Below are 15,058 nucleotides of genomic sequence, written 5' to 3'. Positions count from 1 at the left end.
TTGTTACCTAATAATTTTTGGATTATTCACAAATCCCTTACTTGTTTCATGATTATTTTTGGAGATGAAAATCAATAAAATTATTAGTAATACTTTAGCTTTTCAATGAAACATATACATATTTAACTTTAAAAATTAAATGCATTTGTAAATAATGATTTTAAATGTTTTAATGGTTCTGATAAATTATTTGAGAATGATATTACCTGGATGTCTTATCTATATCTGTAAAATGTAAAGTCACTATTGTAATGAGGCAGAATACTTTATGGTATACATAGCTATATTTAAAACAATAGCCTTTACAACCACATTGCCAAAGGAAAATGAAAAAAAAAACTAATTACGTGAATATTTACAACATCCAATATGATCATATGAATTAAAAGCATGTTTGATAGTTTAAATTGAATATATAAATAAGCCACAAAAGTTGGCATTTTTATTTAGTTAATCACAGTAAAATACTATTAAGAAAAGTATACACTGGTGTGGTATTTTGTCACCCCTAAAACTATGAATGATAGGTATTAACATTTAAGACTATATTACAGTAGCATAGAGATTTATATAAGTACACGGATAGGTAGATGCCTGCTGTGCCAAGGACAGAGCATTGAAGTACTTGCTTCTCTTACTACAGAAAATGGACAAGCTGAAATCATCTGTCAGAATTTGAACAGGAAACTTAGTTGTTCAAGTTGAGATATTCTGTATTTATTAGTTTCTAGCAAAAATCACTAATGCCATGCTTAAAACACAGATTTTTGATAGGAACGTTTTAAGAAAATACAGTTATACATTTGGTTTTTAAAGATAGTAGGCAGTATACATATTAATCCAAATTATAGAGTGAGTCTCTTCATGAATAGATTTCTACACTGTACACACGGGCACATATTCCTCTTCTAATTATAGTCATGGTAGAAATTTGTTTTATTCAATTTGTTATAAAATCATTTTAATCTATAAAATAATATGAAATTTCTAAAAGCATTTTTAAGAATGTTAAATATATTTCTGATATATGTATATATTTCTGAGTTTTATAAAATTTATTTTTACTTTTATTTTCGCCAATCCTGGGGCTTGAACTCAGCACTTGTGCATTGTTCCTGAGCCTCTTAGTGCTGAAGGCTAGTGCTTTCCCATTTGAGCCACAGTGCCACTTTATAGACTTTTTCTGAGTACTTACTGAAGAGTCATATGGACTTTTCTGGTGTGGCTGGCTTTGAAACACAATACTCAGATCTCAGCCTCCTAAGTAGCTAGGATTACAGGCATGAGCCACCGGCACCCAGCTAAGTATTTGTCTTTAACATTTGTTAATTTTGCTTAATTATAAACTTCTTTTGTATAGGAAATTATTTGCCCAGGAAATGTTGTTATTAGGAAGTTAAAACATGATTACATCTTACCTAATTATCAAATTGAACAAGAACCATCTTTAAATTTTACCCTATGCAATTATTGTGAAAATTTACTTTTAAGTATTTAATATCTAAAAGTTAAATATTGTTTTTCTGCAAGCAAGCATTTATTCTCAAAATTGTAAGTTCTGTAATAGAAGAATATTGAAAACATTTATGAAATGGCAAATTATAGTATTTTAACATAATTTTATGAAGAAAACAACAATCAACCATGTCTTTCCAAAGACCTATTTTAAAATTGTATTAATTTTAAATATCAATGTTGTTTTGTTCAATAACAACTCAAGAATAGAACAGAATGAAGTTGGGGCTACAAGAACTATTCTACAGGTCTTCTGTTAAAGGAAACTCAAATACAAATAGTTTTATAAGATGTACTGTCTGAAATAGGTAAATATATTAATTTCTACTATACTGAACATTAATCTCACATTATATTTATTATAACCACAAGTTTTATTTTTTTAACTATAACTAGTATTTATAAGAACAAATTTGAGTATGGAACACTAACTTATGTTTCAAAACATTACATTCCCTCTAATCATTCTTTCCTTTTCAGACATTGTTCAGACATATTGTATTGACTTATAAATGTAAATACCTTCCAAATAATATGCATCTTTGCAAACTGGAGCATTAATTTTATCATCATATAAATATATATTCATGAATATAGTACTATTCGCTGGGATTTAGTTTTAACCATACATTTTATGCAAAAAATGTCAACTATACTGGTTCATTTATTAAATATTACTGTTGTCCTAAATTTTACTGACAGGATTGATTTCTTCACAAATAACAACAGTTTTGTCATAATTAAAAGCAGACATTGTTTGCACCTTAATATTTATAGCATGTAAAATTTTCTCTTAGGTAATAATAGGCAACTCTGTGTAAGATTATTGATCTTAGAAGATTAAAGGAAACAAATATAAAAAGCGTTTAAATTCTACATTTAAGAAAGATGTATAATAGACTAACCAAGAAATATCTCACCCTATTTTTTTTCCTGTCCTGAGGCTTGAACTCTGGGCCTGGGCACTGTCCCTGTGCTTCTTTTGTTCAAGGCTAGTAATCTACCACTTGAGTCACAGCACCATTTCTGGCTTTTTCTGAGTAGTTTACTGGAGAAAAGAGTTCATGGAGTTTCTCTCCCAGGTGGTTGGTTCTGGGCTAAATCCCAGCCCCTAAATTTTATTTTTCATAAAAAGACATGAAAATCCTTTGACTTGTCCTGTTCTCCTGATGATCTAAAAAGATACATCTAATTACTTATACAATAATAACCTACTAAGGACATAGACGCCTAACAGATATGATAAGTTGAGACTAGAGGTAAGAATTCATTTGTACAATACCACAGAAGCATTTTTTTTTTTTAAAGTCAGGCCAGAGTTAAAGAGACATCATTGTGGAAGGTTAGACATCACTCAAACTGAACACTGGTAAAAAATAGAAAAGAAGCATGAAGAGATGACTTACTTAAATAATAGGAAGTTTAAGGTAAACAACCTTTATTTAAAAAATTTCTAGGACTTGTTATGCAAGATAAGCATTGGATAAGTTAGTGATAGATTAATATTACAGATTTACTCTCCCTTATCTAAAGTGCTGGTGTCACAAGTTTTGCATATTTAGCTGTTTATTTTTATTTTTGTTATTATAATGTGACAAAGAAGGATTAAAGTTATGTATGGCTTTTTTTCAGTTTTGGAACATTTAAGCGTGTATAAGATACTATGGGATAAGTCCTGAGTACACAATTTATTTATGCTCTATATAAACCACATACACATTTTATATAATACATGTGGTAGTTGGCAATCAAAATAGATAACAAATATTATGAAAATAGAACGGGTACAATCTCTCCCTTCACAGTTATAAAATCACAGTGAATTAGTTCCTATCTTAATGTTCATATTTAATCAGATCTATCAATATTAATACCTTCCCTAGTGATGGTCTTAATACTTTTCAAGATACTCCCATAGAAGCTTTACCTTTTGTTATTGGAAAAAATGTTTCAATATTTGTACAAAAAATTTTAATTCAACATGTCAATTTATATATACAATGTATCTTGATCAGTGTCAGAACTCTCAGAACCAACATGAGGTCTCAAGTGGAGGGAAGAGCCTAACTGGAAATAAAGCTAATTTAGACAAAAAAGAGACTTCAGAATTGATAGAATTTCTGATTGCACTTTTTGGCATCTGAATCTAAAGCCAACATAGTCAGTAAGACTTCCCATGTTGTTTTAACTCTGAAACTATGATTTATAATTGGCTAAATTATGCTCATATCATGTTCTGGTTCATTTATCAAACATACTGATATTATGTCAAATTGTGTGTGTGTGCATGCATGCATGCATGTGCGTGTGCATGCCTGTATGTGCACTGTCCTGAGTCTTGAACTCAGGGCCTGGGCACTGTTCCTGAGCTTTTGTGCTCAAGGTTAGCACTCTATCCCTTGAACTATACCTTTACTTCTGGCTTTTCTTTGTTTCTTTTGAGGGAGGTGGGTAGTTCATTAAGGACAAGAATGTCACAGACTTTCTGAACTGGCTTCAAATGGTGATCCCTAGATTTGAGCTTCCTGAGTAGGCTAAGATTATGGGTGTGAGACATGGGCAAACAGTTTATTTCAATTTAATCCATAATAAGCAGGATTAAGTTACCTTTTACCATGATACTCTCATAATATAACAGGATGAACAACTTTCAAATTGCTTTTTGATGGCAGTTATGCACATTTAACAGTGTTTAATGAAGATGCATATTTTAGTATGATGTACATTTAGTAGTTGATCTCAGCAAATTACAAGTTTTCTTCTCTTAAATTAAGACTTTATCCAGCAGTTCTTCTACTATTCTGCTTCATCCACTTACACTTGATAACCAAATGAAAGGCAGAGTAGTTTTCACAGTAATGTCTAATCTCATAAATATCATGCTATCTTTGTTCATGTTTTAACCCTCTGCTCATCACCACCTCAGATTTAAAGTGGAGAGTGACCTGTGATGTGTGTTGTTATGTAGATGTCTACAATTTATATCATGTTACTTTTTTGTTGCTTCAAATGTTTCTTACTCAGTTTTGCTTCCTAATATTTTAAGTACAAAGTAGTATGAAAGCATGAATATGAGTATAGAACTTGCAGTTAATAGATATGGAACCTCTCCTGACTCTATGTGATCGTTGTCACACTACTGGTTTATCACTTATACCTGAAATCCTATGTAGTTATATGCATTTTAACTGTAGTGTTCTTGTAAAAAAATCCTTTCCCTCAAATCAGAAGTGTCAAGGATCCCCCCCCCCATTGTTATGATTTTGCTATGCTGAGTTTATTGCAACAGATAATTACCTTTCTTACAAAATGTTATTTTCATGAAAGCCAGTATTTTAACTTTCATTTCTTATTTGTACCTTCTTTAAGTTTCTCAAATATTCAAAAATAAAAATAAAAAATGATTTCTAAAGCCAGGTACCAAGGGCCCAATCTGTAATCCTAGCTACTCAGGAGGTTGAGATTTGAGGATCACAGTTGGAAGCCAGCCTGGGCAGGAAAGTTCATGAGACTTATTGCCAATAAAATACCAAAAAAGTTGGAGGTAGAGAAGGGGTTCAAATGGTAAAGTGCCAGATTAGAGCAAAAAAGCTCAGGTACAGTGCTCAGGGCTTGAGTTCAGCCCCAGAACACATGTGCATGTTCACGTGCATACACACACACACACACACACACACACACACACACACACACATTCTATAAAACTAAGAAAATTATTTGAAAGTTATAAAGGTATGTGTCTGCAAAACATGTTTGGGTTCTTAAAACAACAATAAACTCCATTATCATTCCTAATCACTAAAATCTCAGTTACATTACAAATATACTGCAGTATATAAATGTGCTGCTTTTAAAAATTTAAATGTGCTTATAACCTTAAACCAAAATCCACATCACTCAATGATTAATGGTCATTTAAAAATTAAGTAACATTATATGAATGAAGTAACTATATATATATACTACAGTAACATAATAATGAATGACTAAATATAAACTATTTGCTTACTTTGTAATTTTTCATGGTGTATTTGTTCCCTTATTACACTTGTAGAAAGGCTACTTACATCATAAAAATGGGGCCAGATTAATGCTAAAGGTCTAGAATGCAAATATGTTCATGTTTATTAGATTAAATGGTGAAATCTATCCAGTATTAAAATAGGTCAAGTGACAGCACCTACTGTAGTAACATAACTATTATGACAAATTCCCATTCTTTGTTTTGCTTTAAAAAATTGTATTTTTAGCTGAAAACGTATCTGATATGCATGATTAAGCATCTTTAGAAGCTCTCTCATTTCACTTCTTATTCCCAGGGACCCCACTTTATTTTCCCCTCTGGTTCTATGATAGAGAATGACAGGCAGAATACTTTGTTTTATGCATCTTTGGAAGAAGACACAAAATGAATAATAATCCCACAAAGTTTCTAAAGGCAAAAAAAGTTTTATGTGCTTATATTTTGACTTAACACATTATTTCACTTTACCTTTGATGCACTGCTCAAAAGATTATTTGGCAAATGCTACATATTTTAAAGAAACACTGCATTCTATCTCAGGGAGGGATATACTTAGAAATGTGAATTACAGGGCAAACTATGCTGTCTTGGTAGAAAGAGAAGCACATTAAGCCATTTCAATTTTGTTGAGAAGATAAGCATACTAGATACAGGCAAATAAAAATAGAAAATTACTAGAACCAAGTGACTTAAAAAAACGCACTGAAGTTATAAATATCATGTCTATTATTTGATAATGAAAATTTAGAATGCAAGCTCAATGATTACAAGGTCTGATTGAGGTTATATGTGTATGTACACATATTTATTATATATGTACACATATTTATTATGCTGATATTTTATTTTGGGGGTATTGGGGTTTGAGCTAATAGCTTCAAGTTTTCTGTTTTGACTGCTTGTGCTCAGCTGGTGCACTAACACTTGAGCCATGTCTCTAACCATGCATTGAAGTTATATTTATGGAAGGCCTTTCACCACTGCTGTGCCAAAATACAAAACTCTGAGAATATTACTATTTGCTAAATAAATAAATATACTGGGGTTTGAACTTGCTAGGAAGGGTCTATAACTTGGAGCCATGCTTCTGGTTCCCATAATTACTTCAAGTCATATCAGCTTATACTTTTAGAGTACATTCTAAGTAGTGAGAGTTTAAATACTTTTAATATTTAGATTTTTATATGACAGCTAAGATTTTCAATTTAATATTACATTTAAATGCAAAAAAATACCTAGAACATAAAAGTCAGTGGCTGTGATAAATGAAGCAGATGGTGGGGAAAAAAAGGGTGCGAGGAATTCTAATTTGAACACTTTTACCTCTGCAGTGCCTACATTTACTCAAATATATATGCCAGTAGATGAGGGATTATAGAAATCAGAAGTCCCGTAGGACTTAACAGAGAAAGAGTATGCTAAGCCATAGAATAAGTACTAATTTTCTAAAATAATAAAACATATTTAAAGTTGAGCAGCAAAATAGATTTAAGAAGACAATAAACAAGGGGATTAAAATGTGTTTCTGTGATACCTTGAAAATCATATCATAGTATTTAAAAAGTTATGAGGTAATCGTAGTATTTAATTTGTGCAGTCCTTTGGGAGATTATTCAAAGCATATTTTAGCATCATAGTATTAAGAGAAAGTTTTAAAATTCCTATCAGAATTGCTTATCATTAAAAAGATGAAAATATTACAAATTCTTATATCATTAGTATCTGTTAAGTAAATAAATGTATTTGACCAAAAGCAATTTGAAGACAAAGTAAAATCTTTTCTTTATTAAAATATATATATTTTTTGGGTCCGATCGTGGGGCCTGAACTCTGGGCCTGGGCACTGTCCCTCAGCTCTTCAGCTCAAGGCTAGCGCTCTACCACTTGAGCCATAGCACCACTTCCGGCTTTTTTCTTTTTGCTTATGTGGTGCTAAGGAATCGAACCCAGGGCCTCGAGCATGCAAGGCAAACGCTCTACCACTGAGCCACCTTCCCAGCCCCATAAAATATTTTAATATTTTACTTTTTCTGCTCAAAAAGAAAAATAATAGCTGAAGTAAACGGTAGTAACATGATCTGCAAGGAGGTAATAAAAAAGAAAAAGTAATAAAGACTAAGTAAATTTTTTAACTCAAAGATTTAAAAAGGAAGAAAAGAAATCAAAGTCAACAAGGTCAGAGTTTATTTATTAATGTATACAGTGAAACAAAGAAACTTAAAAGAATTCATGAGATAGTTAGGTACTAAACACCCTAATGTAGAAAAGGCAGTCTTAACTGGGAGAATATTTTAATATTTTTCTATTTTTAAGCATGTTTAAAAGAAATTAAAAATGTCAAAAAATGTGTTACTACCCTATTTCTTTTTTTTTTTTTTTTTTTTTGCTTATGTGGTGCTGAGGAATCGAACCCAGGGCCTCAGGCATGCAAGGCAAGCACTCTACCACTGAGCCACCTCCCCAGCCCCCCTATTTCTTATTTTACGTATTTTTCACTGTATGTTGTTATGTATCTACATGAAAAAGTCTCCATGGGCTCAATTTTGACAAAAGAGTTACATAATATGCAAACTGAGATTGCTATAATCTAGTGTACACTTATCATAATAAATTTATCATAGATTTCCTGAACATCTCAGAAGACTCCAAGAAATTTTTGTTTATCTTTTCAAATATAGGGTCCTAAACTCATCTAAGAATTATTAATTTTGAATCTCAATAGGTAATTTTCACAAGAAGTCAGAATTGAGAACTTTTCAGAAGGTAAAACAGGTTACATACATTGTTTATTCTTTAATTTAGTATAACTTTTATAGTCAAAACCAGAATAATCCCCTTGCAGTGAGTGAGTGTACATGCCTTCTTGGCCCCATGTCTCTCTCCAGTGACTCCTGAAACTTTCACTAACTCACATTCTAAAACATGGAAATCAAGGTATCATGTAGTTCAAAGGCACATGCAATGTCAAAGTTAGTCAAATCTTCCCATTTCTATTTCTTAAAACATTAAGTATACTACAATTGAGGTTTGTGTGTTTGCATGTTGTATAACATTATTTTGGCTGACTTATTTTTAAAGCACAAATAAGAGAGACCATTAATATATGCATAATTTTCATATCCATTATCATCTTCATGAGTATAAACATGAAACCGGAACACAAGATATTACATGACTATTAAAAATAGTCATATGACTTGGCACCAGTGGCTCATACCTGGCCAATCATGAGTTTGAGATCTAAGGATTATGGTTTTGAAACAAGCCTGAGCAGGAAAGTTCATGAGACTATTTTTAATTAACTACAAAAAAAAGCTGGAAATAGAGCTATGGCTCAAGTGACAGAATGCTAGCCTTGAGCAAAAAGGCTTAAGGACAGTGCTCAGGTCCTAAATTCAAGCCTTAGGACACACACACACACACACACACACACACACACACACACACACACACACACACACACACACACACACACACACACACACACGATTATGTTTGTCAGTTCTTAAATTAATAAAGCATGCTGTAGACCAGTTCACATGGGTCTTATTTATTACTTTTAATAATTTTATCACATAACATTTTGTGTACTATAATATATTCAAGTACTTTCTGTGAGAACTCATTTTCCAAATTCTGATAGTATAAAAAAAATGCTTATTCACATTAACTTTATTCACTTTTGTTTCAGTGTTTTAGTGCATCAAATCTTACAGAACAGATTGTAAAAGGCTATGATGGCATAGCGCTTCTTATACAAGTATTGTATGAAAATTCTTATTTCCTGTATTCTTGCCAGAATTTTGATTTCTAAAAACATACATACATGAATTCTAGGATGTGTGTATATCCAATAAATTCACATGTCTTTTTGTCTGTGTAGCTAAGATTCCAGGCATGAGGCACTGATGCTTAGTTATTGAATTCTTTTAAAATAGAATTGTAGAAATTCTGTAGTAGAAATCACGTGTGTTCAACATCTTAAAATACCATTACTGGGGCCGGGAAGGTGGCTCAGTGGTAGAGCGCTTGCCTTGCATGCATGAGGCCCTGGGTTCGATTCCTCAGCACCACATAAGCAAAAAGAAAAAAAGCTCGAAGTGGCACTGTGGCTCAAGTGGTAGAGCGCTAGCCTTGAGCTGAAGAGCTGAGGGATAGCGCCCAGGCCCAGGGTTCAGGTCCCATGACTGGACCTCCCCCCCAAAATTAATTAAAATACCATTACTGTTTGCTTACTAATAGTCATTCTTGTATACTAAAAATAATTATTTCTATATTCAAGTAAGGTGATTCTTTAGTTTTAGATTGTATTTCTACTTAAGAAAGCCAGTTTCAATTTTAATTTCACATGTAATTTCATTAAACAGCTATAATTTTAACCATGAATGCACTTCACCTTGTGTACATTTTTTTAGATGGATTAAGTTTATTTTCAGATGAATATCAGCACCATATACTACATCTTCTACACTTCATTATAATGATACTTAGGTGTCCTGAACTAGACAGTGTTCTAAATATTCTCACATACAGGTTCATTTAAAATTGTGACAACTGTACAAAGTAGACACTGTTATTATATGAAAATCCTGCATAGCAAAATTAAACATGTCCTTAAACTAGATGACTAGGATGTGGCAAATATTTAATTAGTAGCCAGAATTTATGGTTTCAGATCCCACTACTAATCCTCAAGTTATACTATTCTCCTTGTCATACATTAAGTTCCACATATGCTTGGATATATTTGGAAACCTTTACTGGTTTTCACTGACAATAATATCTGTTCTTGTTAATATCATATTACTTTCAGCATAAGCATTTCATTTTAAACTTTAATGCTGCATGAAAAGTTACTTCTCACAAGAAGATTGATTTCTTAGTAATTTTCTAATAGTCCTTTCATGATTTATTTATTATTTATTTATTTTTGTCTTTGTGCCAATTCTGGAGCTTTAACTAAGGGTGTGGACGTTGTCTCTGAGCTTTTTGCTAAAAGATAGTATTCAATCATTTGAGCCACAGCTCCACTAACAGCTTTTTGATGGTTAATCACAGATAAGTCTTATGGAATTTCCTGTCCAGGTTGGAATCAAACCATGATCCTAAGCATTTAGCCTCCTGAGTAGCTAGGATTACAGGTATAAGCCATCAGCATCCAGCTGAAATTTGTTTTTTAACATGAATATGAAAATAATTTTTCAATTTTTATGATATTAGAAGTTAATAAAACAAATTTGTTTAAAAATAATTGATATTTTTATATTAAACCTGATCTTCCAAAATTATGTAACTCTATCCATTTGGAAAGAATATGATCCTTATATGATGTCCTTATATTCAAGTCCTATTTCTTTTTCCCTTTTTGGTATTGGTAGAACTGGGAGCAGTTCCTAAAATTTTTCACTTAAGGCTCACTTTTGCTCCTCTCAGCTTTTTGCTGGTTAACTGGAGATAAGAGTCTCAAGGGCTTTTCTGCCCAGGCTACCTTTGAACTCTGCCTTTGAACTCTGATTTTCATATCCTAGCTTCCTGAGTAGTTAGGGTTACAAGGCACGGAGCCACCAGTGCTTATATTCTTTTAATATGGAATATGTGTTCCTATGATTCAGTTTATTGTTAGGTGCCTTTGAAGATTTTTTTGGGGGGGCTATGTTATGCATAAAGCTACAAAACAAAGTTCACAAATGAGCAATTTCCTAAGGCTCAGCCTAATGCTTCTCTCTCTATGTAAACAGCTACTACTCATACATATATGCTCAAGAAAATAAAATTAATTTTCATATTTTTTGGAGAACTATGATATTCACTTAAAACAAAAGCCGGGTTATTTTGGGAAATGTACTCTGAGTATTGTAAGGAGCATAATAGATGTCTAGGAAAGAAGGGTAAGTTTCTTAAGTTTAGCCTGTTTTGTTCCATCAAAAACACTGGCTATTTGGCTTACAATTTTAGGGAATATCTGTGCAAAATCTCACTTGAAGGATTGTAAATCATACAGAATACATAAGTATTTCTATCTAACACTGTCACTCAACAAATACTTTTTTGAGAGCCCATTACGTTTCTGGCTAATATTTTAGATACAGCAGCAATAAGGAAGAAAAATTATGCTGGGCACCTTTGGCTCACACCTGTGATCCTAGCTACTTAGGAGATTGAGCTCTGAGGATTGTGGTTCAAAACCAGATCAGGCAGGAAAGTCTGTAAGACTTGTATCTCCAATATATTACTCAGAAAAAGATGGAAGTAGCACTGTGGCTCAAGTGGTACAGCACTAGCCTTGACACAAAAGAAGCTTAGTGACAGTGCCCAGGTCCTGAGTTCAAGCTCTAGGACTGGCAGAGGGGAGGGAGGGAGGGAGGGAGGGAGAGAGGGAGGGAGAGAGGGAAGAAGGGAAGGGGAGAGAGAGGGAGGAGGGGGGGGGAGAGATGTGAGGGAAAGAATCTTTATTCTTGTGCAACTGAACTTTCTAAGAGAGTAAAACACAATTCCCAGTAAATATCGTAAGAAATATACAGTACTCATGAGCAGTGAGAAATCAAATGTAAAAAGTTGGCAAGATAAAGATAATCTGGAATATTGCAAAAGGGGCAATCCAGGTTAGAACATTAAGTAAGTGGGTCAGATAGGTTTCATATGGATAAATTCTGAATAGATTGAAGGAGTTATTGATATGTTAGTCAAATACATGTATGATAAGATTTTAGAAAGAGAGGGGAGAGTGATGGAAAGAGTGACACGGATCAAGATGTATTTTACACATATATTGACATGCTGAATTGAAACTTTGCACTATCATTTAAAAATAAAAATGAATTTATAAAAACACAACAAAACAAAAACAAAAGAAAAATTTACAAAGAAAAGTGAGAGCAAATCAAGGAGGTAAGAATGTGCCTAGTGTCTCCATAAGGAACAGAAAAAATTGAAGTAAGTCAAAGAAATTATTAGAAGAGGTAACATGGAAGGCCAACATTTGTGAATCATCAGATGATATTTTGAATATACTGGCTTTTATTGGGTAAAACTAAGCTATTTTCAAGTGTAGGTAGAGGAATAAAATCTAATATTTCAAAAGGAACAGGGATACAGTAGTTTGTGATGTTGTTAAACTTAAGATGCCAATTAAAGCGGAAATGCTGAGAGGGAAACTGAAAATAGTTGGAGGGAGTTTCAGTGATGTCTGGACTTGAGATAAAGGAAAGAAAGCTTTTTGGAACCTAAGCGTATAAAAATCTTAAAATATGTTTTGAGAAACAATTTCAATAAATTTTTTTTGTAATAAGCTATACAAGTGAGGTATGTTTCATTAATTCATAGTTACTGTGATTTGAATGCTTTACCTACAAAATTCATGTGCTGGAAATTTAATGCAATACTCTTGAGAGATGATGTCTTTTGGATATGTTTAAGGTCGTGATTAGTTCTGCCCTTATGACTGAATTAATAGTACTATATGAGGTGTTTATGAGAGCATATTCTCTCTCTTCTGCTCTTCTACCACATTGCAACACTGTGTTAGTTCTTTTTTCTTGCCCTCCTTGTGAAGATGCAGCAAGAAAGTCCTCATCAGGTGTTGGCATCTTGATACTGAACTTTTTCAGCCTCTGGATCTGTGAAAAATGTTCTTTAAGTTTCCACCTCAGGTATTGTGCTATAGTACAGAAGCACATAACAGACAAAAGCACCATTAAGCCAGCTTCAAACTGACAACAGAAATTTTGCAGATGTCAATATATAAACGCCAACACATCAGACAAGAAAAATACAGATTTACGAGAAATATAGATTTAGGAAAAGTCTCAAGTATGGGGTGTAGTGGCTCATGTCTGTGGTTTCAGCTTCCTAAGAGGACACAAGTTAGGAGGATTTGGTTTTAGGCTGGCCCTGGAAGACCCTCTTTGAAAAAATAACTGAGCAACCAAGAGTTGGAGGTATGGCCCAGGTTGTACAGACCTTGCCTAACAAGCATAAAGTTCCAAATTCAAACCACAGCACCACTAACCAACACCACCAGTAAGAACTACCATAACAAAAAGTCTCACATATCAAGACTTGGAGCACTCCAACATTGAGTATATAGGGCTATCTGGATTAAGTAACTGGTATTCTGAAAAGAAGCAACATAGCATGGTACAGGAACAGGAGGAGTAGTATGCTGGAAATCATGTAAAAAAAGTATGGATGATATAAATTATTGAAGCAGTAATCACTGTTGGTACATCAAGTAACATGTAGTTTCAAACAAATAGCTGCAATTAGCAGTGTAGACAACACTGATTTGTTTGACAAACAGTTGTGGTAGAATAAAGGAGACAAACTGAAGTAGGTTTTGGAATAGAAAGAAACTGGAAAACAAAAGTAGAGGTAACACTTTCATTCATTTTACTACAAAAGACTAAACAAGGTAGAAGTGACATTGAAGTTTTTGTTGATGAGAATCTAAATTAGTGCAGCACTTTGAAAATCAATACAGAAGTTACTACAACAAAACTACAAGTAAAAACACCAAAACTATCATATGATTCTGTTCTACTACTCCTTAGCAAATACACAAAATAATCTAAAAATATAGATACTTACATATCCATGCTCATTGAAGCACTATTCACAAGACCCAAGTTATAGAATCAGCTTAAGTGTCTACATAAATGAACTGTGTGTGTGTGTGTGTGTGTGTGTGTGTGTGTTTGTGTGTGTGTGTGTATATATATATATAATGTTAAATTATCCAGCCATGAAAAAAAATCAAAGTATGGCATTTGCAAGAAAATTATTTTAACTGGGTATCATCAAATTAACAAAATAAGCTAGATTTAGAAAGACAAATATTTCTTAATTTTTCTCAAATGAAGAAACTATATATACAAATAAGCAAAAAGATATGAATGTAAAATGTGGACTATTTTGTAGTAGTAACCAGTGGGAGAGAAATGAGAGGATGACAGGGGTAAATATAATAATATATATATATATTTACATCTTGGAAAATGTCATAATAAAACACATTATTTAGTAAAATAAAAAAAAAGTTTTGTTCAGTCTTTTAAATATGGAACCTGAAAACTCCTGCTGTTTGCCTGCTGTTTGGAATACTCCCACAGAGAGCAAAACCTTGATAGATAATACCCTTTTCTAAAGGAAAAGCTGAGATTTATTGTAAGTTTGCAATGAATGGGCTTTGATCACAGGAAAAATGCCTGTGGTAGTAAGTAGAAAGGCAGTGAGGCCACGCGTTCAAGCACTAGCACTGGAATCAAAAGGAAAAAAAATACAATTTTACTTGCTGTATCTTAATATTTAGTTCACATTTAAAATGCAGTACATAAGAATTTCCCATTTAATTATTCATTTAAAACATTTGAAAAAGAATATTATTCATAAAACTATTCGTTTTGTATTTATGTATGTATGTATGTATGTATGTATGTATGTATGTATGTTTTAGGGCCTGAACTCAGGGCCTGGGAGCTGTTTCTAAGCTTCTTTTGCTCAAGATTAGAACTCTACCACTAG

At 32.8% G+C, this 15,058-nt stretch overlaps 1 protein-coding gene across 6 annotated transcripts in view; it reads right to left on the bottom strand.

The window, feature by feature from the left end:
- Positions 1 to 15,058, bottom strand: part of Nova1 (NOVA alternative splicing regulator 1) — a 142,298-nt gene that overhangs the window by 3,567 nt on the left and 123,673 nt on the right. The gene's annotated exons all lie outside the window — the stretch shown is intronic.

Source organism: Dipodomys spectabilis, unplaced genomic scaffold, assembly GCF_019054845.1.
Source record: "Dipodomys spectabilis isolate Male_0828 unplaced genomic scaffold, ASM1905484v1 ptg000097l, whole genome shotgun sequence".
Classification (NCBI taxonomy): Eukaryota; Metazoa; Chordata; class Mammalia; order Rodentia; family Heteromyidae; genus Dipodomys; species Dipodomys spectabilis.
Note: the sequence above shows the minus strand (reverse complement) of the source record. Positions and strands in the feature narration are given on the sequence as shown.